A 26,875-nucleotide genomic window follows, 5' to 3' on the forward strand; every position below is an offset into this window, starting at 1 on the left:
ATGGAGTTAATGTGGAAGAAAGTTTGGCGTTTCGATGAATGAATTTTCGTTTTTTTTTGGTAGCCAAACATGACGCAGAAAACGGATCGATTTCTCCTGCACAAATAATCTTTCAGGAAAACTGAACATTTGCTATCTAACTGAGAGTCTCCTCATTGAAAACATCCGAAGTTCTTCAAAGGTAAATGTTTTTGCTGGTTTTTGTGAAAATGTTGCCTGCTAATGCTAATGCTAAATGCTAATGCTAAATGCTAACGCTAAATGCTAACGCTAAATGCTAAATAATAATAATATAATAATAATAATAATATGCTAGTTTGCTATGGTTGAGAAGCATATTTTGAAAATCTGAGATGACAGTGTTGTTAACAAAAGTCTAAGCTTGAGAGCTAGCATATTGATTTCATTTCATCTGCGATTTAATGAATAGTTAACGTTGCCACGAATCCGCGTTGAGATACTGTAGGATTTGGCAAAGCTCCATATTTATCTCTCTTCTTGTCGCGGCGACAGAGCCTGGGCGCGAACCCAGAGTCTCCAGTGGCACAGCAGAGGGGAAGAGAGATTTTTTAGTTGAATATATATTTACTTCACGATGGGAACTCTATGAGTTTATTCCCTTTCCATCAGAGGAACTCTTAGAATTTCAGTGGACAGGTGGAGGACAGAGGAGCCTCTTAAAAAAGAATTATAGGTCTGTGAGAGCCAGAAATCTTGCTTGTTTGTAGGTGACCAAATACTTATTTTCCACCATAATTTGCAAATAAATTCATTAAAAATCCTGTGATTTTCTGGATTTTATTCCCCATTTTGAGTGTCATAGTTGAAGTGTACCTATGATGAAAATTACAGGCCTCTCTCATCTTTTTAAGTGGGAGAACTTGCACAATTGGTGGCTGACTAAATATGTTTTTGCCCCACTGTATAACCTGTATAAGAACAGCTGTTAATGATAGCTGAACACTACAAGTTTGAAATTCGTGATGAATGTTCAAATTCTTTAAGGTTGATACAGAAATCGAATCTGATGGCGTAGTATTCTTGAAGTCACAACTAGGGCAGCCTTTGCCGAGGACTCGTCACCTCGACCGTCTACCCGTTTCGTTACGATGTCCGCCTGTTAGACCTAGTCGTCTGTCTTTCGTTACGATGTCCGCCGGTTAGACCTAGTCGTCTGTCTTTCGTTACGATGTCCGCCTGTTAGACCTAGTCGTCTGTCTTTCATTACAATGTCCGCCTGTTAGACCTCGTCGTCTTTCTTTCGTTACGATGTCCGCCTGTTAGACCTCGTCGTCTGTCTTTCGTTACGATGTCCGCCTGTTAGACCTAATCGTCTGTCTTTCGTTACGATGTCCGCCTGTTAGACCTCGTCGTCTGTCTTTCGTTACGATGTCCGCCTGTTAGACCTCGTCGTCTGTCTTTCGTTACGATGTCCGCCTGTTAGACCTCGTCGTCTGTCTTTTGTTACGATGTCCGCCTGTTAGACCTAGTCGTCTGTCCTTCGTTACGATGTCCGCCTGTTAGACCTCGTCGTCTGTCTTTCGTTACAATGTCCGCCTGTTAGACCTAGTCGTCTGTCCTTCGTTACGATGTCCGCCTGTTAGACCTCGTCGTCTGTCTTTCGTTACAATGTCCGCCTGTTAGACCTACCTGTTACAGCAAGAGCAAGGCTGTGTAAAATACGAAAAATAATTGGCATTTAAACAGGATAAGGAGCGTGCTAAAATCATGCTGCAACAAGAGCGGCTAGAGTTGGTTAGGGAAGGAAGGCTCTCAGAGGAGAGTTTGCTCTGGGAAGTTGACCCAGATTTACCTAGGGGTTGCTCTCTCGGTCGTGCCCCGAGATTCTGACCACACTTTAATGTTGCAGTGTGTGTTGACTGGTAAAGCGCAGGAAACATATTCAGCTCTTGGTGTAGCTGACATTGTCAGTTATTATAAGTTTAAAATGGCTGTTACAGATATACAAATTGGCTCCTGAGGCTTAACGCCAACGATTTAGTACTTTAAAAAGGGCTGATTAACATGTTGAGTTTGCATGAGCTATCTTCAGTTTAATCTCTGAGGTTCCGCCTCTGCGGGTTTGACTTTCCAGGGGCTGTGATTTATGTTAGAGCAATTTAAGGACACAATCCCTGTTTGTGTAGACACATACGTTAACAAAAAGTGAAGACTGTCTCTGAAGCTGCGGTTTTGGCGGACGAGTATGTTTTGACTCACATGTCTTTGCAGAGCCCCATATTCGGAGTGAGTTCGGTTTAGGCATAGCCCACCGAGATACTCTAGTTCACGGGTAGAGTTTCATTCAACTGAGATTGTGCCTGACTCCCGTGGTAACGCTGACTTCGGTTGAGTGTCACTACTGTCAGGGTTCAGGTCATTGGAAAAACAAATGTCTGGTTCTCAGCGCGCCGGGTAAATACTTGTGCTTACTTAAAGCCTAAGGCTTTAGCCTCACCTGTCCCACATCAATTCTCATCGACAAGGGCATGTGGAAGTCCCTATTGACCCAGATTATTTACCTTTAATTACGGAGGGTTTTGTGTCTGTTAGGGAGTACTGACCCAGTGTCAGTGAAGATCCTGAGACACAGGTGCCTCTGTCATTTGTGTTTGTCTGTTACTGTTCTCTGCTGAGTCTGATTCAGAGAGTAATGTTTTAATTAGGGGAGTAGGTTTGGACACTCTGTCAGTTCCATTGCATAAACTAATGTTGGATTCTGAAATGGTGAAAGGTGAGATTGTTGGGGTGTGTCCTTCGTTGCCTAATGAGGGTATCGATGTTATCCTTGGGAATAACTTGGCTGTCGTGTCTCCATCTCTAGTGGTTTCCGCTAAGCTGTCATTTGTAAGGGTTCCTGATGAGAGCGCACAGTTTCCCAGAGGTGTTCTCTGCGTGTGCGGGGATGCGATCTATGAGCCGTGGCGCCCTGGTCACTGCGCCAGCTAACGATGACGGCACACAAATCTGTTACGACTTTCCCTGTTATCCCGTTATCTGTGACCCACTCTGATCTAATCAAGGCGCAAGGCCCCACATTATAATAGTTGTGTGACCATATTGTGCCTGTGGGACAGTTGGGTGACGTCGCCCTTGGCTATTTATTTTCCGCAGAGGATGTCCCGATGAGAAAGTGGGTGTCTCATGGTGGTAGTTTTGTGGAGGCGGCTATTAGTCGGGTTGTTGTACCAGTTAAACTTCAAGTTGGTTTTGACAACTTCCCACTATGACATTTCTGGACATATGGGTGTGAGGAATCTATAACCACATACTAAGAAATGTATTTTGGTTAGAGGGATGTTTGAGTTCAACAACCTGTTACACCTGTTAATTAAGTGGTAAACCTAATCAAACTTAAGCTGGCACCACTGTTTCCTATTCCCATGCTCAACCAACCTTTTGAGTATCTGATTAATGACTGTTGGTCCTCTGCCTCGCTCTAAGGGTAGTAGTAACCTGTTTCACTGATGTGTCAGACTACTAGGTTTCCTGCTGCCTATCCTCTCCGGTCACGACTAAGTCTGTGCTAAAAAGCTTTGACTCAGTTTCTCACTGTTTGGAATCTCTAAGGTCATTCAGACCAAGGACCTAATTTCATCTGTTTGGTTATGTTCTCCAACAGCTCCATATTAAACACAATCTGGTACCGATCACGCGTAGAGTCAAGGAGCACTGGAATGTTTCCATCAAACAAGTCTTTTTCTTATTGTATGGAGATGGGTAAGGATTGGGAGGAGGGATTGCCTTTGTTACTGTTAGCCGCTAGGGAGGTTTCACAGGAGAGCATGGATATAGTCCAAATGACCTCCTCACTGCTTCTAGCAGTGCTCCAGGATGACTCTCCTCAGGTCTCCCTCAGTCCCTGTTATCTTGTCTGATTTCCGGCGATGGCTGTACACCACTGGTGAAATGTCTAAAGAGAAACTCATCTTCACAGGGGAGGATGAAAGGGCAAATTTTTATCTGCCTCGTCGCTTCAGTCCAGGTGACCAGGTTCTGGCTCTGTTGCCAATTGTTGGGTCTCCTTTTCTCAAGCTAAGTTTCAAGGTCCATATACATTTGTGCGCCAGTGCAATGACCAACTATCTAGTAGATACTCCAGAATGGAGGAAAGCACACCAACTGTCCATGTAAATCTGTTCTTCTGAGGCCGAACAGTGGGAGTCTGCAGAGGATGGTAAACATGTTTTTTTTGTTGTTGTTTTTTGCTGCTACCATTATTTTGCTGGGTTCTTGTCTGGTCCGTGCATGGGGAGGAAGATGTTCCTGGTCCCGACGATTGCATACTGCAGGGTAGATTGAACAATTCAGAGCTACTGGATGTTTTGGATATCCTTCTCGCTCATCTACCTGCTGCTAGGTGAGATGGTTGGTCAGCTTCAGAGTTTTTCCAGTTTTGTTTTCTGATACACCTACAAACTTAATAGAACACGCTATCAGTGGTTCTATTGTTTCTTCAGAGAAACGGCGTTGTCCGGATGCTGAGATCAGGTACATGCTGGAGAGGGCTATAGCTTCGGTTGGCCTTCTCCCTGTATCTTGGTCAGTAAACTGGATGGGACAAAACAGATCTTGTATGAACTACCGTAAGGTAGCATCACTAAGCCAGATTAATTTTCTCTTCCTCGGATGGAGGGCTGCGTTGATCATGTCAGAGCAGGAAAGTTTGAACAAATTTGACCCGTTAAAGGACTATTGGTAGATGCCACTGACGAGTAGGGCACATGAAATATCTGCCTTTATTACACCCTCTGGTCCGTACTCGTATTCGGTTATGAGTTTCGGCGTAATGCACCTGCCACTTTACATCGACTTATGAATAGGGTTGTCTCTGGTCTGATCAGGTGCGCTGTTTATCTGGGTAATGTAGTGGTATATGCAGATACTTGGGAAGAGCATCTGTTCAGTATTCAAGCCTTGTTCGACCTCCTGGCTGTGGGTCACCTTACTATCAGTCTGACTAAATGGGAGTTTGCACGGGCGACCATTACATACCTTGGTAAGGTGGTTGGGCAGGGTGAAGTGCATCCTGTTTGGGCTAAGGTGGTAGCTATTGATGCTTTTCCACCACCAATTACTAAATGGGTACTGCTCGCACTTCTTGGGAATGATTAGTTATTACTGTAGTTTCTGTAGGAACTTCTCTACTGTTGACATATTTCCTGAAAAGCTAAGGCGGTTTACGTCTGGTCTCCTCTCTGTCTACAGGCTTTTGAGGACGCAAAGAGGTTGCGTACCTCATCTCCGGTGCTGACTACTCCTCACGTGGATTTGTCATTTACCTTGCAGGTGGATGCGAGTCATGTGGGGGCAGGTGTAAGCAAATGTGTCTGGTGTCGAGGCCTGTTTCTTGTCCAATAAGTTGAACTTTTATTTGTGTAAGTACTCAGTCGTGGAAAAAGAAGCGCTAGCGCTCATATGAGCGCTTCAACACTTCGAGTTGTATGTCGGGTCTGGTGTAGTTCTTATTGTGGAACTCTCTCGTGCGCCCTGTTTCTGAATGTCCACGTTTACTGACCACTTTATTTTGTATGTGGTATTATCCTGTTCTGTCGCTCCTGTCTGTTCCCTTCTGTTCTCATTTTCTTCTTTGATCTTAAAGGTTGCTTTCTGTGCGCAAATGTTACTTAGGTCTAGGGAGGACTAGGTTGGCTGGGCATTGGGATAAGGGTACCAAGGCAGTATTCTGTTTTTGTGTGATTGGTGTGGTGTTCTCAGGTCCTTATTGGTCCCCGGTTTCATGGGTGTGACGACCCTCCTACTCTGTCTGCCGAATTCTTTCTCTTTGCTCTTGTTTTCCTTAATAGGATGTCAGTGGCCGGAGCCGTGAGGGTCGTCAGGAAAATGTGACGCCTGGGTGTGTCCCGGGATGAAAACACCTTTCCCCCCCATTCATGGAGGAGACTCTTTCCATGCAGTTTGATTTTGGTTGTTGGATTCTGTTTTGGCTGCTTGCTTTAACTTTGAACAGTCCTCATCATCACATCTATACACGCAACCACTTACACTACTGACTACACACACTATTGTATATTGGTTACTTCTGCTAAATGACTTAAATGTAAATGTAAATGTAAATATATTTTTGTTATTCCTTATCTCCACGTTATGTCTTTGTTACGGGTTTTGAGCCGGTTTGTGACATTGTCCAAAAAATATGTTAGAGATACTCAAAGACCAGAGTTGGGAAAACGCTGTCTAAACCCTTAGCTTTCCTCAAACTAAGTTAAGAGATGTACCATGGGCTTACATACCGCATTTGGAGAGTAGTCTTCCAAGATGGTGGAAAATCTATCCTGACGGACCTTATGGATCCTTGTAGGCAAATGTGTTCAGAGGAAAGACATCTAGATACAAAGTTAAGTCTCAAGGTCAAACGAGGTGGTGGATATGAGGGTTTAAGTGAGACAGCGCTATAGGCCATTCTTTTTGCTCAAGTTACTCATGGCCACTAGTTTCTTTGTGCAAAAATACTAACTCCCAATCGATTTGAGATATTTGACCATGTCAACCAAAAAATACATCTAAGAATAACAATTACAACTTTGCCGCGAAACACTAACGAGAAAGATTTTATCAATGTGGGGGAAAAGGCTTCATTTTCTGCATGGTTTAGTTATCAAACAACCTCAGGTTTATGATTATAATCAAATATTGACTATAATATACTGGACAACTGAAGAGTGAACATTATACCTTCAGAGTATTGACATTTTTCAAATTGTTACGTTACAACCTTATCCTAAAATGGATTAAATATCCTCAGCAATCTACACACAGTACCTTATGATGACAAAGCGGGAACAGGTTTTTAGATATTTTTGAAAATGTATTAAATATAAAATACTAAAGTACTCAGACCCTTTGCTATCAAAAATAGATTGAGCATCCTGTTTCCATTGATCATCCTTGATGTTTCTACAACTTGATTGGGCTGTGGTAAAAGCAATTGATTGGACTTGATCTGGAAAGACGCACACCATCTGTCTTAATAATGCACCCTCACCCTGATGTGAGAACTTGCTACAGTAGTATTGTACCTTAATAAATTAATAGTATGACCGCTAACATCATTGATTCAATAGTTTAAAGAATTTGTGTTTTTCTCAACAACCATGTGTGTAATAATATTGTTTAACATTGTTTTTGAATGACTACCTCATCTCTACACACATACAATTATAGCTAAGGTGTCATGTTTGTCATTTATTGTCATGTCTTGTCCCTGTGCTCCCCATGCTATTCGTTTCCCTCTGCTGGTCTTGTTTGGTTCTATCCCTCTCTCTCCCCCTCCCTCTCTCACTCTCTCGCTCTCTCTTCTCTCTGTCGTTCCGTTCCTGCTCCCAGCTGTTCCTATTCCCTAATCATCATTTAGTCTTCCCACACCTGTTCCCGATCCTTTCCCCTGATTAGAGTCCCTATTTATTCCTTTGTGATCCGTTCCTGTTCCGTCGGTTCCTTGTATTGTATTCACCAGTCCTGTCGTGTTTTGTGCCTTCATCAGATGCTGCGTGTGAGCAGGTGTCTCAGTCGACTACGGCCTGCGCCTACCCGAAGCGACCTGCAGTCTGTGGCCGCTTCTCCAGTTGTTTTCCCCTCTACAAATCTAGAGGATTTCTGTTATTCCGTTTTGGACTTTAATAAACTCTGTTTCTGTTAAGTCGCGTTTGGGTCCTCTTTCACCTGCATGACAGAAGGAAACCAAGGAATGGACCCAGTGACTTCAGATGCTCGTTACACTGCCGTCGAGATCCAAGGAGCCATGCTCGGCAGACACGAGCAGGAATTGTCTGCTGCTCGCCATGCCGTGGAGAACCTGGCCGCTCAGGTTTCCGACCTCTCTGGACAGTTCCAGAGTCTACGTCTCGTGCCACCTGTTACTCCCTGGCCTGCCGAGCCTCCAGAACCCAGGGTTAATAACCCACCTTGCTACTCCGGGCAGCCCACTGAGTGCCGCTCCTTTCTCACGCAGTGTGAGATTGTGTTCTCTCTCCAACCCCACACATACTCTAGAGAGAGAGCTCGGGTTTTACGTCATTTCACTCCTTACTGGCCGGGCTCGAGAATGGGGCACAGCTATCTGGGAGGCAAGGGCTGATTGCTCTAACAGATTCCAGAACTTTAAAGAGGAGATGATTCGGGTTTTTGACCGTTCAGTTTTTGGTGGGGAGGCTTCTAGGGCCCTGGCTTCCTTATGCCAAGGTGAACGGTCCATAACGGATTATTCCATTGAGTTTCGCACTCTTGCTGCCTCTAGTGAGTGGAACAGCCGGCGCTGCTCGCTCGTTTTCTGGAGGGACTCCACGCAGTGGTTAAGGATGAGATTCTCTCCCGGGAGGTTCCATCAGATGTGGATTCTTTGATTGCTCTCGCCATCCGCATAGAACGACGGGTAGATCTTCGTCACCGGGCTCGTGGAAGAGAGCTCGCATCAACGGTGTTTCCCTGCTCCGCATCGCAACCATCTCCCTCCTCTGGCTTTGAGACTGAGCCCATGCAGCTGGGAGGGATTCGCATCTCGAATAAGGAGAGGGAACGGAGGATCACCAACCGCCTGTGCCTCTATTGCGGAGTTGCTGGACATTTTGTTAATTCATGTCCAGTAAGAGGCCAGAGTCCATCAGTAAGCGGAGGGCTACTGGTGAGCGCTACTACTCAGGTCCCTTCATCTAGATCTTGTACTACTATGTCGGTCCATCTACGCTGGACCGGTTCGGGTGCTACATGCAGTGCTTTGATTGACTCTGGGGCTGAGGGTTGTTTCATGGACGAAGCATGGGTTCGGAAACATAACATTCCTTTCAGACCGTTAGACAGGCCTACGCCCATGTTTGCCTTAGATGGTAGTCATCTTCCCAGTATCAAATTTGAGACACTACCTTTAACTCTCACAGTATCTGGTAACCACAGTGAGACTATTTCTTTTTGATTTTCCGTTCACCGTTTACACCTGTTGTTTTGGGTCATCCCTGGCTAGTATGTCATAATCCTTCTATTAATTGGTCTAGTAATTCTATCCTATCCTGGAACGTTTCTTGTCATGTGAAGTGTTTAATGTCTGCCATCCCTCCCGTTTCTTCTGTTCCTACTTCTCAGGAGGAACCTGGCGATTTGACAGGAGTGCCGGAGGAATATCATGATCTGCGCACGGTCTTCAGTCGGTCCCGAGCCAACTCCCTTCCTCCTCACCGGTCGTATGATTGTAGTATTGATCTCCTTCCGGGGACCACTCCTCCTCGAGGTAGACTATACTCTCTGTCGGCTCCCGAACGTAAGGCTCTCGAGGATTATTTGTCTGTGTCTCTTGACGCGGTACCATAGTGCCTTCTTCTTCTCCGGCCGGGGCGGGGTTCTTTTTGTTAAAAAGAAGGACGGTACTCTGCGCCCTGCGTGGATTATCGAGGGCTGAATGACATAACGGTTAAGAATCGTTATCCGCTTCCCCTTATGTCATCAGCCTTCGAGATTCTGCAGGGAGCCAGGTGCTTTACTAAGTTGGACCTTCGTAACGCTTACCATCTCGTGCGCATCAGAGAGGGGGACGAGTGGAAAACGGCGTTTAACACTCCGTTAGGGCATTTTGAGTACCGGGTTCTGCCGTTCGGTCTCGCCAATGCGCCAGCTGTTTTTCAGGCATTAGTTAATGATGTTCTGAGAGACATGCTGAACATTTTTGTTTTTGTCTATCTTGACGATATCCTGATTTTTTTCTCCGTCACTCGAGATTCATGTTCAGCACGTTCGACGTGTTCTACAGCGCCTTTTAGAGAATTGTCTCTACGTAAAGGCTGAGAAGTGCTCTTTTCATGTCTCCTCCGTTACTTTTCTCGGTTCCGTTATTTCCGCTGAAGGCATTCAGATGGATTCCGCTAAGGTCCAAGCTGTCAGTGATTGGCCCGTTCCAAGGTCACGTGTCGAGTTGCAGCGCTTTTTAGGTTTCGCTAATTTCTATCGGCGTTTCATTCGTAATTTCGGTCAAGTTGCTGCCCCTCTCACAGCTCTTACTTCTGTCAAGACGTGTTTTAAGTGGTCCGGTTCCGCCCAGGGGAGCTTTTGATCTTCTAAAAGAACGTTTTACGTCCGCTCCTATCCTCGTTACTCCTGACGTCACTAGACAATTCATTGTCGAGGTTGACGCTTCAGAGGTAGGCGTGGGAGCCATCCTATCCCAGCGCTTCCAGTCTGACGATAAGGTTCATCCTTGCGCTTATTTTTCTCATCGCCTGTCGCCATCTGAGCGCAACTATGATGTGGGTAACGTGAACTGCTCGCCATCCGCTTAGCCCTAGGCGAATGGCGACAGTGGTTGGAGGGGGCGACCGTTCCTTTTGTCGTTTGGACAGACCATAAGAACCTTGAGTACATCCGTTCTGCCAAACGACTTAATGCCCGTCAAGCTCGTTGGGCGTTGTTTTTCGCTCGTTTCGAGTTTGTGATTTCTTACCGTCCGGGTAGCAAGAACACCAAGCCTGATGCCTTATCCCGTCTGTTTAGTTCTTCTGTGGCTTCTACTGATCCCGAGGGGATTCTTCCTTATGGGCGTGTTGTCGGGTTAACAGTCTGGGGAATTGAAAGACAGGTTAAGCAAGCACTCACGCACACGCGCGCGCTTGTCCTAGTAACCTCCTTTCGTTCCTGTTTCCACTCGTCTGGCTGTTCTTCAGTGGGCTCACTCTGCCAAGTTAGCTGGTCATCCCGGTGTTCGAGGCACTCTTGCGTCTATTCGCCAGCGCTTTTGGTGGCCGACTCAGGAGCGTGACACGCGCCGTTTCGTGGCTGCTTGTTCGGACTGCGCGCAGACTAAGTCGGGTAACTCTCCTCCTGCCGGTCGTCTCAGACCGCTCCCCATTCCTTCTCGACCATGGTCTCACATCGCCTTAGACTTCATTACCGGTCTGCCTTTGTCTGCGGGGAAGACTGTGATTCTGACGGTTGTCGATAGGTTCTCTAAGGCGGCACATTTCATTCCCCTCGCTAAACTTCCTTCCGCTAAGGAGACGGCACAAATCATTATCGAGAATGTATTCAGAATTCATGGCCTCCCCGTTAGACGCCGTTTCAGACAGAGGCCCGCAATTCACGTCACAGTTTTGGAGGGAGTTCTGTCGTTTGATTGGTGCGTCCGTCAGTCTCTCTTCCGGGTTTCATCCCCAGTCTAACGGTCAAGCAGAGAGGGCCAATCAGACGATTGGTCGCATACTACGCAGCCTTTCTTTCAGAAACCCTGCGTCTTGGGCAGAACAGCTCCCCTGGGCAGAATACGCTCACAATTCGCTTCCTTCGTCTGCTACCGGGTTATCTCCGTTTCAGAGTAGTCTGGGTTACCAGCCTCCTCTGTTCTCATCCCAGCTTGCCGAGTCCAGCGTTCCCTCCGCTCAAGCGTTTGTCCAACGTTGTGAGCGCACCTGGAGGAGGGTGAGGTCTGCACTTTGCCGTTACAGGGCACAGACGGTGAGAGCCGCCAATAAACGCAGGATTAAGAGTCCAAGGTATTGTTGCGGCCAGAGAGTGTGGCTTTCCACTCGCAACCTTCCTCTTACGACAGCTTCTCGTAAGTTGACTCCGCGGTTCATTGGTCCGTTCCGTGTCTCCCAGGTCGTCAATCCTGTCGCTGTGCGACTGCTTCTTCCGCGACATCTTCGTCGCGTCCATCCTGTCTTCCATGTCTCCTGTGTTAAGCCCTTTCTTCGCACCCCGTTCGTCTTCCCTCCCCCCTCCCGTCCTTGTCGAGAGCGCACCTATTTACAAGGTACATAAGATTATGGACATGCGTTCTCGGGGACGGGGTCACCAATACCTAGTGGATTGGGAGGGTTACGGTCCTGAGGAGAGGAGTTGGGTTCCGTCTCGGGACGTGCTGGACCGTTCGCTCATCGATGATTTCCTCCGTTGCCGCCAGGATTCCTCCTCGAGTGCGCCAGGAGGCGCTCGGTGAGTGGGGGTACTGTCATGTTTGTCATTTATTGTCATGTCTTGTCCCTGTGCTCCCCATGCTATTCGTTTCCCTCTGCTGGTCTTGTTTGGTTCTATCCCTCTCTCTCCCCCTCCCTCTCTCACTCTCTCGCTCTCTCTTCTCTCTGTCGTTCCGTTCCTGCTCCCAGCTGTTCCTATTCCCTAATCATCATTTAGTCTTCCCACACCTGTTCCCGATCCTTTCCCTGATTAGAGTCCCTATTTATTCCTTTGTGATCCGTTCCTGTTCCGTCGGTTCCTTGTATTGTATTCACCATGCTGTGATTGCGTTTCGCCCTGTCCTGTCGTGTTTTTGCCGTGATTGTGTATCACCCTGTCCTGTCGTGTTTTGTGCCTTCATCAGATGCTGCGTGTGAGCAGGTGTCTCAGTCGACTACGGCCTGCGCCTACCCGAAGCGACCTGCAGTCTGTGGCCGCTTCTCCAGTTGTTTTCCCCTCTACAAATCTAGAGGATTTCTGTTATTCCGTTTTGGACTTTAATAAACTCTGTTTCTGTTAAGTCGCGTTTGGGTCCTCTTTCACCTGCATGACATAAGGTGTCAAGAGTAACATTAAAACATCAATACAAAGACTAGGGACATTTCCCAATACCTCACAAAGAAGGTTATCTATTGGTAGTTCAGAAAAATGTTCAGGGTAACATTCAGAAAAAGGCAGATATTGAATATCCCTTTTTGCAAATGTATGTTTGCAATTGCAGATTATTTCATGAATGGCTCTTGTTTTTCAGATAGAGTCTGTTAATAATCACTCAATCATATTATTTACATCTGAGGTCTGAACTTGACATGCCTGTTGTATTTCCTGAAATGTCATATTAACGGTACATTACATCTATAGATGTTATCCTCTATAGTGCCTTCGGGAAAGTATTCATGACTTATTCCACATTTTGATGTGTTTACATTTCTGAAAACAACCCAATAATACTCCACAATGACCAAGGAAAAACACATTTTGAGACATTTGCAAATTTATTTAAAATAAAAAAATTACATATCTGAATTTACTTAAGTATTCACGCCCCTTGAGTCGATACTTTGGCGACGAGTCTCTATTTGGATTGTACAGCATTTGTTCTTAAAATAATTCCAGCTCTTTATGTTGATTGTACAACATTTGTTCTTAAAATAATTCCAGCTCTTTATGTTGATTGGATTTTGCCTGTCCTTATGTATAACTGTATTACACTTATTTTTATCCTAAAAAAACCTCATTTGCTGGTGACTAGCTTACCCATAACATGATGCAGCCACCTCCATACTTGAAAATGAAAAGTGATACACAGTGTTGTGTTGTGTAGGATTTGTCTAAAACATAACACTTTGTATTTAGGACAATACGTTAATTTCTTTGCCACATGTTTTGCAGTATTACTTACTAAGTGCCTTGTTGCAAACAGGATGAACAGTTTCCTTCCTCTCCGGCAACTGAGTTAGAATGAATGACTGTATTGTTGTAGTGACTGGGTGTATTGATACAAAAGGGTAATCAATAACCCTCTCTATATATATTTGTTTCATATCTACCAATCGGTGTCCATCTTTGAAGTCATTCAGAAACTTCCTGGGTCTTTGTGGTTGAATCTGTGCTTGAAATTCACTATTCGATTGAGGAACCTTCTAGATAATTGTGTGTGGGGTATAGAGATGGGTAAGTCATTCAAAAAATAATCTAACCACTATAATTGAATAAGTAATTAGTCCATGTAACTTGTAATGCGATTTTGTAACGCACATTTTTACTCCAAAAATTATTGTTATTATTATTGTTATGTTAAAATAATAATTATTATTATTATGGGGTTGAATACTTATTGACTCAAGACATTTCAGCTTTGAATTTTTTATTAATAAAAAAGAGCGATGAGAGAGGACTGACAGACAGAGCTTGCAGCTCAAATGGCATCCTATTCCCGATATCATGCACTACTTCGACTAGGGCCCCTGGTCAGAAGTAGTTCAGAAGTGGTGCACTCTATAGGGAATAGCATGCCATTTGAGACATTCACACGACGCAGTGAGGACTTTGAACCGATCAAACCCCACCAACGTAGAGGTGCTTGTCTCTAGATTACCATTTAAATTGCCTCTTCCCTCTCACCTTCCCCCATCTCTCATCCCCCCCCTCCCCCCACACCCCACTCCTCTCTTCTAGATAAAAGGCAAGGCTTTGTGTTTGCTCAGCCCTGTGGCTAGGCAGGGAGGAACCATGGGGAGGTGTGTGTGGTGTGGCCAGGTGTGTGTGTGTGTGCATGCATGGCTATTGACAGTGGGAGGCTAGGGCAGGCAGATTACCTGCATTGGCAGACTGCTCGGGAACAGGGACAGGCAGTGTGACCTGGAACAAGATGCTGTGCTGAACATTCACAAAACCATACATAGGACCCAGTACCTCACTGGGGGCCCCGAGATCCCTGCCATCAAGGACCTCTATACCAGGCGATGATAGAGGAAGGCCCTAAAAATTGTCAAAAGACTCCAGCCACCCACAGAGTTTTCTCTCTGCTGCAGCTCGGTAACCGATACCGGAGCACCAAGTCTGGGACGAAAAGGCTTCTTAACAGCTTCTACCCATAAGGCTTCTGAAAAGCTTCTATAAGACTCCTGAACAGCTTCTACACACACACACACACACACACACACACACACACACACACACACACACACACACACACACACACACACACACACACACACACACACACACACACACACACACACACACACACACACACACACACACACACACACACACACACACACACACACACACACACACACACACACACACACACACACACACACACACACACACACAACTTACCTTTACTGTTACACCTTCACGTTACCAAACTGTTACACCTGCACGTTGACTCGGTACCGGTGACCCTTGTAAATAACCTCTATACCTATTTGGTGTTACTCTATTTCCTTTAATTAATTTATCACATTATTCAAACATACTTTTTTTTAAACCCTGAAGAATATGGTTTCACTGGAATACAGGGAATTGGTAGAGTTTTACTGAAACACAGGGGATTGGTAGAGTTTTACTGAAAAACAGGGGATTGGTAGAGTTTTACTGAAACACAGGGGATTGGTAGAGTTTTACTGATATAAAGGGGATTGGTAGAGTTTTACTGAAACACAGGGGATTGGTAGAGTTTTACTGAAAAACAGGGGATTGGTAGAGTTTTATTGAAACACAGGGGATTGGTAGAGTTTTACTGAAACACAGGGGATTGGTAGAGTTTTACTGATATAAAGGGGATTGGTAGAGTTTTACTGAAACACAGGGGATTGGTAGAGTTTTACTGAAAAACAGGGGATTGGTAGAGTTTTATTGAAACACAGGGGATTGGTAGAGTTTTACTGAAACACAGGGGATTGGTAGAGTTTTACTGAAACACAGGGGATTGGTAGTTTTATTGAAATAGTGGGGATTGGTAGAGTTTTACTGAAACACAGGGGATTGGTAGTTTTATTGAAATAGTGGGGATTGGTACTATAATAACCTGTTAGTCAGTTATAACAGATATAGCTTGTGTCCCTCCCGGCTTTCCACCAACCTGTACTGGAAACTACATAGAGTAAGGAGTAAACCTAGAGTAAACCTCCAAGGATCTTCTTTCCTGACTATCATTTAATCACATTCAGTAAGTCTCCCAAGGTGTGCAGCGTTCTAAGGCACTGCATCTCAGTGCTAGAGGTGTCACTGCAGACCCTGGTTCGATTCCAGGCTGTATCAAAGCCAGCTGTGATTGGGAGTCCAATAGGGCGGCGCATAATTGGCCCAGCGTTTTTAGTGTTTGGCCGGGGTAGGTGGTCATTGTAAATAAGAATTTGTTCTTAAATAACTTGCCTAGTTAAATAACTAAATAAAAAAGTCACTGTTCTCTTCTTGCTGTTGTTATGCTGGACAGTTTTGTGTCTTGGTCGTGTTTGTTGTGGGTCCTAGTGCTGGTTGTCTTCTAGTCTGTGGTGTTAACCTTGGAAAAGTAATTCCAATTTCTACTCCTTCCTCTATTACAAATAGCGATAGACCAAATGGGTCAGTTCGATGCACTCTGATAGCCATACCGACTATATTAATATCAACCATCCGACAGGGCCTGCAACCAACTATTGATCGTAGCATTATTTGAGTCATAGACTCCACGTGACTTTAAAAATCGCAAAGGACTTGGGTGGATGCATCTTAACATTAGGAGCTTACTTCCCTAAACTGGATTACATTAAGATCTGAGCCATGCAGATGAATCCGGACAGTCTGGTATTGACTGAAACTTGAATCTCCCGGGACATTCTGGCCTCTGATATTGATATGGAGTGTTTTAATGTGTTCAGAGCTGATAGACAGAGATTGTGAAATCCATTTCCCTTACCAATATGTTTTAACTGATATCTTTGTCTGGGGAAAATGTATATACTTAGAGATGCAGGGTAGGATAGAGACAGGTCTGTAGCAGTTTGGGACTAGAGTGTCTCCTCCTTTGAGGAGGGGGATGACCGTGGCAGCTTTCCAATCTTTGGGAATCTCAGAATAGGAGGAGACACTCTAGACCCAAACTGCTACAGACCTATATCTATCCTACCCTGCATCTCTAAGGTCTTCGAAAGCCAAGTTAACAAACAGATTACTGACCATTTTGAATCACATCGTACCTTCTCCGCTATGCAATCTGGCAGCTTTCCAATCTTTGGGAATCTCAGACGATACGAAAGAGAGGTTGAACAGGATAGTAATAGGGGTTGCAACAATTTTGGCAGATAATTTTAGAAAGAGAGGGTCCAGATTGTCGAGCCGGGCTGAATTGTAGGGGTCAAGATTTTGCAGCTCTTTGAGAACATCAGCTATCTGGATTTGCATGAGGGAGAAATGGTGGGGGCTTGGGCAGGTTGCTGTGGAGGGTGCCGGGCAGTTGACTGGGGTAGGGGTAGCCAGGTGGAAAGCATGGCCAGCCGTAGAGAAATGCTTCTTGAAATTCTCATTTATAGTGGATTTGTCGGTTGTAACAGTGTTTCCTAGCCTCAGAGCAGTGGGTAGCTGGGAGGAGGTGCTCTTATTTTCTATGGACTTTACAGTGTCCCAGAACTTGTTTGAGTTTGTACTGCAGGATGCAAAGGTCTGTTTAAAAAAGCTAGCCTTAGCTTTCCTAACAGCCTGTGTATATTGGTTCCTGACTTCCCTGAACAGTTGCATATCACGGGGGCTATTCGATGCTAATGCAGAACGCCACAGGATGTTTTTGTGCTGGTCAAGGGCAGACAGTTCTGGAGTGAACCAAGGGCTATATCTATTCCTGGTTCTACATTTCTTGAATGGGGCATGCCTATTTAAGATGGTGAAAAAGGCACTTTTAAAGAATAACCAGGCATCCTCTACTGTTGGAATGAGGTCAATGTCATTCCAGGATACCCCGGCCAGGTCGATTAGAAAGGCCTGCTCACAGAAGTGTTTTAGGGAGCTTTTGACAGTGATGAGGGGTGGTCGTTTGCTCACAGACCCCTTATGGATGCAGGCAATGAGGCAGTGATCGCTGAGATCTTGGTTGAAAACAGCAGAGGTGTATTTGGAGGGTGAGTTAGTTAGGATGACATCTATGAGGGTGCCCGTGTTTACTGATTTGGGGTTGTACCTGGGAGGTTAATTTGTGTGAGATTGAGGGCATCAAGCTTAGTTTGTAGGATGGTCGGGGTGTTAAGCATGTCCCAGTTTAGGTCACCTAGCAGCATGAGCTCAGAAGATAGATGGGGGCAATCAAATCACATATGGTGTTCAGGGGCAGAGGGTGGTCTATAGCAAGCGGCAACGGTAAGAGACTTGTTTCTGGAAAGGTCATTTTTAGAAGTAGAAGCTCAAATTGTTTGGGTACAGACCGGGATAGTAAGACAGAACTCTCCAGATTGTATTTGCAGTAAATTGCAACACCACCCCCTTTGGCAGTTCTATCTTGTCGGAAAATGTTATAGTTAGGAATGGACATTTCAGGGTTTTTGTTGGTTTTCCTAAGCCAGGATTCAGACACGGCTAGGACATCCTGATTGGCAGAGTGTGCTAATGCAGTGAGTAAAACAAACTTAGGGAGGAGGAGGCTTCTAATGTTAACCTGCATGAAACCAAGGCTTTTACGTTTACAGAAGTCAACAAATGAGAGCACCTGGGGGTGCACTTTTACGGTTGTAGAAGTCAACAGAAGCCTTGGGGATGGGAGTGGAGGTAGACACTGCAGGGCCTGGATTAACCTCTACATCACCAGAGAACAGAGGAGGAGTAGGATAAAGGTACGGCTAAAGGCTAACAGAACTGGACACCTAGTACGTTCAGAACAGAGAGTAAAAGGAGCAGATTTCTGGGCATGGTAGAATATAATCGAGGCATAATGCACAGACAAAGGTATAATAGGATGTGAATACAGTCGGGTAAACCTGTGCATATAGTGATAATGAAAGAGATATTGTCTCTAGAAATAGCATTTAAACCAGGTGATGTCACTGCGTGTGTGGGAGGTGGAACTAAATTGTTAGCCAAGGCTTGTTGAGCAGTGCTAGGGGCTCTACAGTGAAATAAAACAGTAGTTACAAACCAGAACAGCAATCGACACGGCATGGTGACGTTAGGGGAAGGCATGGTGACGTTAGGGAAAGGCATGGTGACGTTAGGGGAAGGCATGGTGACGTTAGGGAAAGGCATGGTGACGTTAGGGGAAGGCATGGTGACGTTAGGGAGAGGCATGGTGACGTTAGGGAAAGGCATGGTGACGTTAGGGGAAGGCATGGTGACGTTAGGGGAAGGCATGGTGACGTTAGGGAAAGGCATGGTGACGTTAGGGGAAGGCATGGTGACGTTAGGGAACGGCATGGTGACGTTAGGGAAAGGCATGGTGACGTTAGGGAAAGGCATGGTGACGTTAGGGAAAGGCATGGTGACGTTAGGGAAAGGCATGGTGACGTTAGGGAAAGGCATGGTGACGTTAGGGAAAGGCATGGTGACGTTAGGGAAAGGCATGGTGACGTTAGGGAAAGGCATGGTGACGTTAGGGAAAGGCATGGTGACGTTAGGGAAAGGCATGGTGACGTTAGGGAAAGGCATGGTGACGTTAGGGAAAGGCATGGTCACGTTAGGGAAAGGCATGGTGACGTTAGGGAAAGGCATGGTGACGTTAGGGAAAGGCATGCGTAGCCGGGTGATGATACAAGTCCAGTGTGTGGCTTCAAGCAGCTAGCAGCACGGGGCTAGCAGGCTAACAGAAAGGCCCTAGAGGGATGACGCGACGGAGGGAAGTCTGTTGTGGTCCCCTCGTGCAGTTACATCAGTGGACGGATCAGCAGGGCTCCGTGTGGTAAACCAGGCCAATTGGCAAAATATGTATAATGGCTGAAGAAATATGTCCAAAGGGCCTCTTAAGCCAGCAGTCCAATGTGCTTTAGATAGCTAGCAGGCCGCAGATTAGCGGCTGTGCGTTCAGGGGTCGTTAGCTGCTATAATTCCAGGTGGAAAAAAAATACAAAATAATAATCATAATAAAAATGTAAAATAAAAAAAATAAAAATAGGTTCAGAGCTTGTATACAGGGACAGTAGCGATATACAGGGTCAGTAATTATATCAAATCAAATGTATTTATATAGCCCTTCGTACATCAGCTGATATCTCAAAGTGTTGTACAGAAACCCAGCCTAAAAGCCCAAACAGCAAGCAATGCAGGTGTTGAAGCACGCTGGCTAGGAAAAACTCCCTAGAAAGGCCAAAACCTAGGAAGAAACCTAGAGAGGAACCGGGCTATGAGGGGTGGCCAGTCCTCTTCTGGCTGTGCCGGGTGGAGATTATAAGAGAACAAGGCCAAGATGTTCAAATGTTCATAAATGACCAGCATGGTCAAATAATAGGTCTGGGACAGATAGCATGTCCGGTGAACAGGTCAGGGTTCCATAGCCGCAGGCAGAACAGTTGAAACTGGAGCAGCAGCACGGCCAGGTGGACTGGGGACAGCAAGGAGTCATCATGTCAGGTAGTCCTGGGGCACGGTCCTTGGGCTCAGGTCCTCCGAGAGAGAGAAAGAAAGAGAGAAAGAGAGAATTAGAGAGAGCACACTTAAATTCACAGAGGACACCGGATAAGACAGGAGAAGTACTCCAGATATAACAAACTGACCCTAGCCCCCGACACATAAACTACTGCAGCATAAATACTGGAGGCTGAGACAGGAGGGGTCAGGAGACACTGTGGCCGCATCTGATGATACCTCCGGACGGGCCAAACAGGAAGGATATAACCCCACCCACTTTGTCAAAGCACAGCCCCCACACCACCAGAGGGATATCTTTAACCACCAATAATATAATAATAATAATAATATATGCCATTTAGCAGACGCTTTTATCCAAAGCGACTTACAGTCATGTGTGCATACATTCTACGTATGGGTGGTCCCGGGATCGAACCCACTACCCTGGCGTTACAAGCGCCATGCTCTACCAACTGAGCCTGAGACAAGGCCGAGTATAGCCCACAAAGATCTCCGTCACGGCACAACCCAAGAGGGGGCACCAACCCAGACAGGAAGATCACATCAGTGACTCAACCCACTCAAGTGACGCACCCCTCCTAGGGACGGCATGACAGAGCACCAGTAAGCCAGTGACTCAGCCCTGTAATAGGGTTAGAGGCAGAGAATCCCAGTGGAAAGAGGGGAACCGGCCAGGCAGAGACAGCAAGGGCGGTTCGTTGCTCCAGAGCCTTTCCGTTCACCTTCCCACTCCTGGGCCAGACCACACTCAATCATATGACCCACTGAAGAGATGGTTCTTCAGTAAAGACTTAAAGGTTGAGACTGAGTTTGCGTCTCTCACATGGATAGGCAGACCATTCCATAAAAATGGAGCTCTATATGAGAAAGCCCTTGCCTTCACAGGAAGCCAGTGTAGGGAGGCTAGCACTGGAGTGATATGATCCAATTTTCTGGTTCTAGTCAGGATTCTAGCAGGCGTATTTAGCACTAACTGAAGTTTATTTAGTGCATTATCTGGGTAGCCAGAAAGTAGAGCATTGCAGTAGTCTAACCTAGAAGTAATAAAAGCATGGATTAATTTTTCTGTGTAATTTTTGGACAGACAGTTTCTGATTTTTGCAATGTTACGTAGATGGAAAAACGCTGTCTTTGAAACAGTCTTGAAATGTTCGTCAAAAGAGAGATCAGGGTCCAGAGTAACGCCGAGGTCCTTCACAGTTTTATTTCAGACGACTGTACAACCATTAAGGTTCATTGTCAGATTCAAAAGAAGATGTCTTTTTTTCTTGGGACCTAGAACAAGCGTCTCTGTTTTGGTCCGAGTTTAAAAGTAGAACTTTTGCAACCATCGACTTCCTTATGTCTGAAACACAGGCTTCTAGCGAGGGCAATTTTGGGGCTTCACCATGTTTCATTGCAATGTACAGCTGTGTGTCATCCGCATAGCAGTGAAAGTTAACATTATGTTTTCGAATGACATCCCCAAGAGGTAAAATATATAGTAAAAACAAGAGTGGTTCTAAAACGGAACCTTGAGGAACACCGAAATGTACAGTTGATTTGTCAGAGGACAAACCATTCACAGAGACAAACTGATACGTATCTTTCCAACAGATAAGATCTAAACCAGGCCAGAACTTGTCCGTATAGACCAATTTGGGTTTCCAATCTCTCCAAAAGAATGTGGTGATCGATGGTATCAAAAGCAGCACTAAGGTCTAGGAGCACGGGGACAGATGCAGAGCCTCGGTCTGATGCCATTAAAAGGTCATTTACCACCTTCACAAGTGCAGTCTCAGTGCTATGATGGGGTCTAAAACAAGACTGAAGCATTTCGTATACATTGTTTGTCTTCAGGAAGGCAGTGAGTTGCTGCGCAACAGCCTTTTCTAAAAATTTTGAGAGGAATGGAAGATTCGTTATAGGCCGATAGTTTTTTTTTTTTTTCTGGGTAAAGGTTTTTTTTTTCAAGAGAGGCTTTATTACTGTCACTTTTAGTGAGTTTGGTACATATCCGGTGGATAGAGAGACGTTTATTATGTTCAACATTGGAGGGCCAAGCACAGGAAGCAGCTCTCAGTAGTTTAGTTGGAATAGGGTCCAGTGTGCAGCTTGAAGGTTTAGAGGCCATGATTATTTTCATAATTGTGTCAAGAGATATAGTACTAAATCACTTGAGTGTCTCTCTTGATCCTAGGTCCAGGCAGAGTTGTGCAGACTCAGGACAACTGAGCTTTGAAGGAATACGCATATTTAAAGAGGAGTCTGTAATTTGCTTTCTAATAATCATGATCTTTTCCTCAAAGAAGTTCATGAATTTATTACTGCTGAAGTGAAAGCCATCCTCTCTTGGGGAATGCTGCTTTTTAGTTAGCTTTGGGACAGTATCAAAAAGGAATTTCGGATTGTTCTTATTTCCCTCAATTAAGTTGGAAAAATAGGATGATCGAGCAGCAGTAAGGGCTCTTCGATACTGCACGATGCTGTCTTTCCAAGCTAGTCGGAAGACTTCCAGTTTGGTGTTGCGCCATTTTCGTTCCAATTTTCTGAAAGCTTGCTTTTTAGTGTTTAGGGGTGCAACTGCATCTAGGGTATTGTGCAAGGATAAATTGAGTTCCTCAGTTAGGTGGTTAACTGATTTTTGTCCTCTGGCGTCCTTGGGTAAGCAGAGGGAGTCTGGAAGGGCATCAAGGAATCTTTGTGTTGTCTGTGAATTTATAGCACAACTTTTGATGCTCCTTGGTTGGGGCTGAGCAGATTATTTGTTGCAATTGCAAACGTAATAAAATGGTGGTCATATAGTCCAGGATTATGAGGAAAAATTAAGATTAACAACATTTATTCCATGGGACAAAACGAGGTCCAGAGTATGACTGTGACATTGAGTAGGTCCAGAGACATCTTGGACAAAACCCACTGAGTCGATGATGGCTCCAAAAGCCTTTTGGAGTGGGTCTGTGGACTTTTCCATGTGGATATTAAAGTCACCAAAGATTAGAATATTATCTGCTATGACTACAAGGTCCGGTAGGAATTCAGGGAACTCAATGAGGAATGCTGTATATGGCCCAGGAGGCCTGTAACCAGTAGCTATAAAAAAATGATTGAGTAGGCTGCATAGATTTCATGACTAGAAGCTCAAAAGATGAAAACATCTTTTTTTTTTGTAAATTGAAATTTGCTATTGTAAATATTAGCATCACCTCTGCCTCTGCAGGATGCACAGGGGATATGCTCACTAGTGTAACCAGGAGGAGGTAATTTAACACAGTAAATTCATCAGGCTTAAGCTGTGTTTCAGTCAGGCCAATCACATCAATATTATGATCAGTGATTAGTTCATTGACTATAATTGCCTTTGAAGTAAGGGACCTAACATTAAGTAGCCCTATTTTGAGATGTGCCGTATCACGATCTCTTTCAATGACAGGAATGGAGGAGGTCTTTATCCTAGTGAGATTGCTAAGGTGAACACCGCCATGTTTAGTTTTGCCCAACCCAGGTCGAGGCACAGACACGGTCTCAATGGGGATAGCTGAGCTGACTACACTGACTGTGCTAGTGGCAGACTCCACTAAGCTGGAAGGCTGGCTAACAGCCTGCTGCCTGGCCTGCACCCTATTTCATTGTGGAGCTAGAGGAGTTAGAGCCCTGTCTATGTTGGTAGATAAGATGAGAGCACCCCTCCAGCTAGGATGGAGTCCGTCACTCCTCAGCAGGCCAAGCTTGGTCCTGTTTGTGGGTGAGTCCCAGAAAGAGGGCCAATTATCTACAAATTCTATCTTTTGGGAGGGGCAGAAAAGAGTTTTCAACCAGCGATTGAGTTGTGAGACTCTGCTGTAGAGCTCATCACTCCCCCTAACTGGGAGGGGGCCAGAGACAATTACTCGATGCCGACACATCTTTGGCCATTGTAGAGAGGTTGGAGTCTGTTTGATTGAGTGTGTGAACAGGTCTATTTTATACAGGTAACAAGTTCAAACAGGTGCAGTTAATAAAGGTAATGAGTGGAGAACAGGAGGGCTTCTTAAAGAAAAACTAACAGGTCTGTGAGAGCCGGAATTCTTACTAGTTGGTAGGTGATCAAATACTTGTGTCATGAAATAAATGCAAATGAATTACTTAAAAATCATACAATGTGATTTTCTGGATTTTTGTTTTAGATTCAGTCTCTCACAGTTGAAGTGTACCTATGATAAAATTACAGACCTCTACATGCTTTGTAAGTAGGAAAACCTGCAAAATCGGCAGTGTATCAAATACTTGTTCTCCCCACTCTATATACAGGGTCAGTACCATATTTACAATGTGCAGGGATACTGGAGTGATGGAGGTAGATATGTATAGGGATAAGGGGACAGGGATGCTGTAGTGATGGAGGTAGATATGTATAGGGGGAAGGAGACAGGGATACTGGAGTGATGGAGGTAGATATGTATAGAGATAAGGGGACTATATACAGGGTAGATATGTATAGGGTAAGGTGACAGGGATACTGGAGTGATGGAGGTAGATATGTATAGGGGGAAGGCAACAGGGATACTGGAGTGATGGAGGTAGATATGTATAGGGGGAAGGTGACAGGGATACTGGAGTGATGGAGGTAGATATGTATAGGGGGAAGGAGACAGGGATACTGGAGGTGTGGAGGTAGATATGTATAGGTGACTATATACAGGGTAGATATGTATAGGGGGAAGGAGACAGGGATACTGGAGTGATAGAGGTAGATATGTATAGGGGGAAGAAGACAGGGATACTGGAGTGATGGAGGTAGATATATATAGGGGGAAGGAGACAGGGATACTGGAGTGATGGAGGTAGATATATATATATATAGGGGGAAGGAGACAGGGATACTGTAGTGATGGAGGTAGATATGTATAGGGGATAGCTGAGCTGACTACACTGACTGTGCTAGTGGCAGACTCCACTAAGCTGGAAGGCTGGCTAACAGCCTGCTGCCTGGCCTGCACCCTATTTCATTGTGGAGCTAGAGGAGTTAGAGCCCTGTCTATGTTGGTAGATAAGATGAGAGCACCCCTCCAGCTAGGATGGAGTCCATCACTCCTCAGCAGGCCAAGCTTGGTCCTGTTTGTGGGTGAGTCCCAGAAAGAGGGCCAATTATCTTCAAATTCTATCTTTTGGGAGAGGCAGAAAACAGTTTTCAACCAGCGATTGAGTTGTGAGACTCTGCTGTAGAGCTCATCACTCCCCCTAACTGGGAGGGGGCCAGAGACAATTACTCGATGCCGACACATCTTTGGCCATTGTAGAGAGGTTGGAGTCTGTTTGATTGAGTGTGTGAACAGGTCTCTTTTATACAGGTAACAAGTTCAAACAGGTGCAGTTAATACAGGTAATGAGTGGAGAACAGGAGGGCTTCTTAAAGAAAAACTAACAGGTCTGTGAGAGCCGGAATTCTTACTAGTTGGTAGGTGATCAAATACTTGTGTCATGAAATAAATGCAAATGAATTACTTAAAAATCATACAATGTGATTTTCTGGATTTTTGTTTTAGATTCAGTCTCTCACAGTTGAAGTGTACCTATGATAAAATTACAGACCTCTACATGCTTTGTAAGTAGGAAAACCTGCAAAATCGGCAGTGTATCAAATACTTGTTCTCCCCACTCTATATACAGGGTCAGTACCATATTTACAATGTGCAGGGATACTGGAGTGATGGAGGTAGATATGTATAGGGGTAAGGAGACAGGGATCCTGGAGGTGTGGAGGTAGATATGTATAGGGGGAAGGAGACAGGGATACTGGAGTGATGGAGGTAGATATGTATAGAGATAAGGGGACTATATACAGGGTAGATATGTATAGGGGTAAGGTGACAGGGATACTGGAGTGATGGAGGTAGATATGTATAGGGGGAAGGCAACAGGGATACTGGAGTGATGGAGGTAGATATGTATAGGGGGAAGGTGACAGGGATACTGGAGTGATGGAGGTAGATATGTATAGGGGGAAGGAGACAGGGATACTGGAGGTGTGGAGGTAGATATGTATAGGGCTAAGGTGACTATATACAGGGTAGATATGTATAGGGGGAAGGAGACAGGGATACTGGAGTGATGGAGGTAGATATGTATAGGGGGAAGGAGACAGGGATACTGGAGGTGTGGAGGTAGATATGTATAGGGCTAAGGTGACTATATACAGGGTAGATATGTATAGGGGGAAGGAGACAGGGATACTGGAGTGATGGAGGTAGATATGTATAGGGGGAAGCAGACAGGGATACTGGAGTGATGGAGGTAGATATGTATAGGGGGAAGGAGACAGGGATACTGGAGTGATGGAGGTAGATATGTATAGGGGGAAGGAGACAGGGATACTGGAGTGATGGAGGTAGATATGTATAGGGGGAAGGAGACAGGGATACTGGAGTGATGGAGGTAGATATGTATAGGGGGAAGCAGACAGGGATACTGGAGTGATGGAGGTAGATATGTATAGGGGGAAGGAGACAGGGATACTGGAGTGATGGAGGTAGATATGTATAGGGGGAAGGAGACAGGGATACTGGAGTGATGGAGGTAGATATGTGTAGGGGGAAGGTGACTATATACAGGGTCAGTACCATATTAACAATGTACAGGGATACTGGAGTGATGGAGGTAGATATGTATAGGGGGAAGGAGACCAGGCATCAGGATATATGATAAACAGAGTAGCAGCAGTGTATATGATGATTGTGTGTGTGTGTGTGTGTGTGTGTGTGTGTGTGTGTGTGTGTGTGTGTGTGTGTGTGTGTGTGTGTGTGTGTGTGTGTGTGTGTGTGTGTGTGTGTGTGTGTGTGTGTGTGTGTGTGTGTGTGTGTGTGTGTGTGTGTGTGTGTGTGTGTGTGTGTGTGTGTGTGTGTGTGTGTGTGTG

Source organism: Oncorhynchus gorbuscha, linkage group LG18, assembly GCF_021184085.1.
Source record: "Oncorhynchus gorbuscha isolate QuinsamMale2020 ecotype Even-year linkage group LG18, OgorEven_v1.0, whole genome shotgun sequence".
In the NCBI taxonomy this organism is placed as follows: Eukaryota; Metazoa; Chordata; class Actinopteri; order Salmoniformes; family Salmonidae; genus Oncorhynchus; species Oncorhynchus gorbuscha.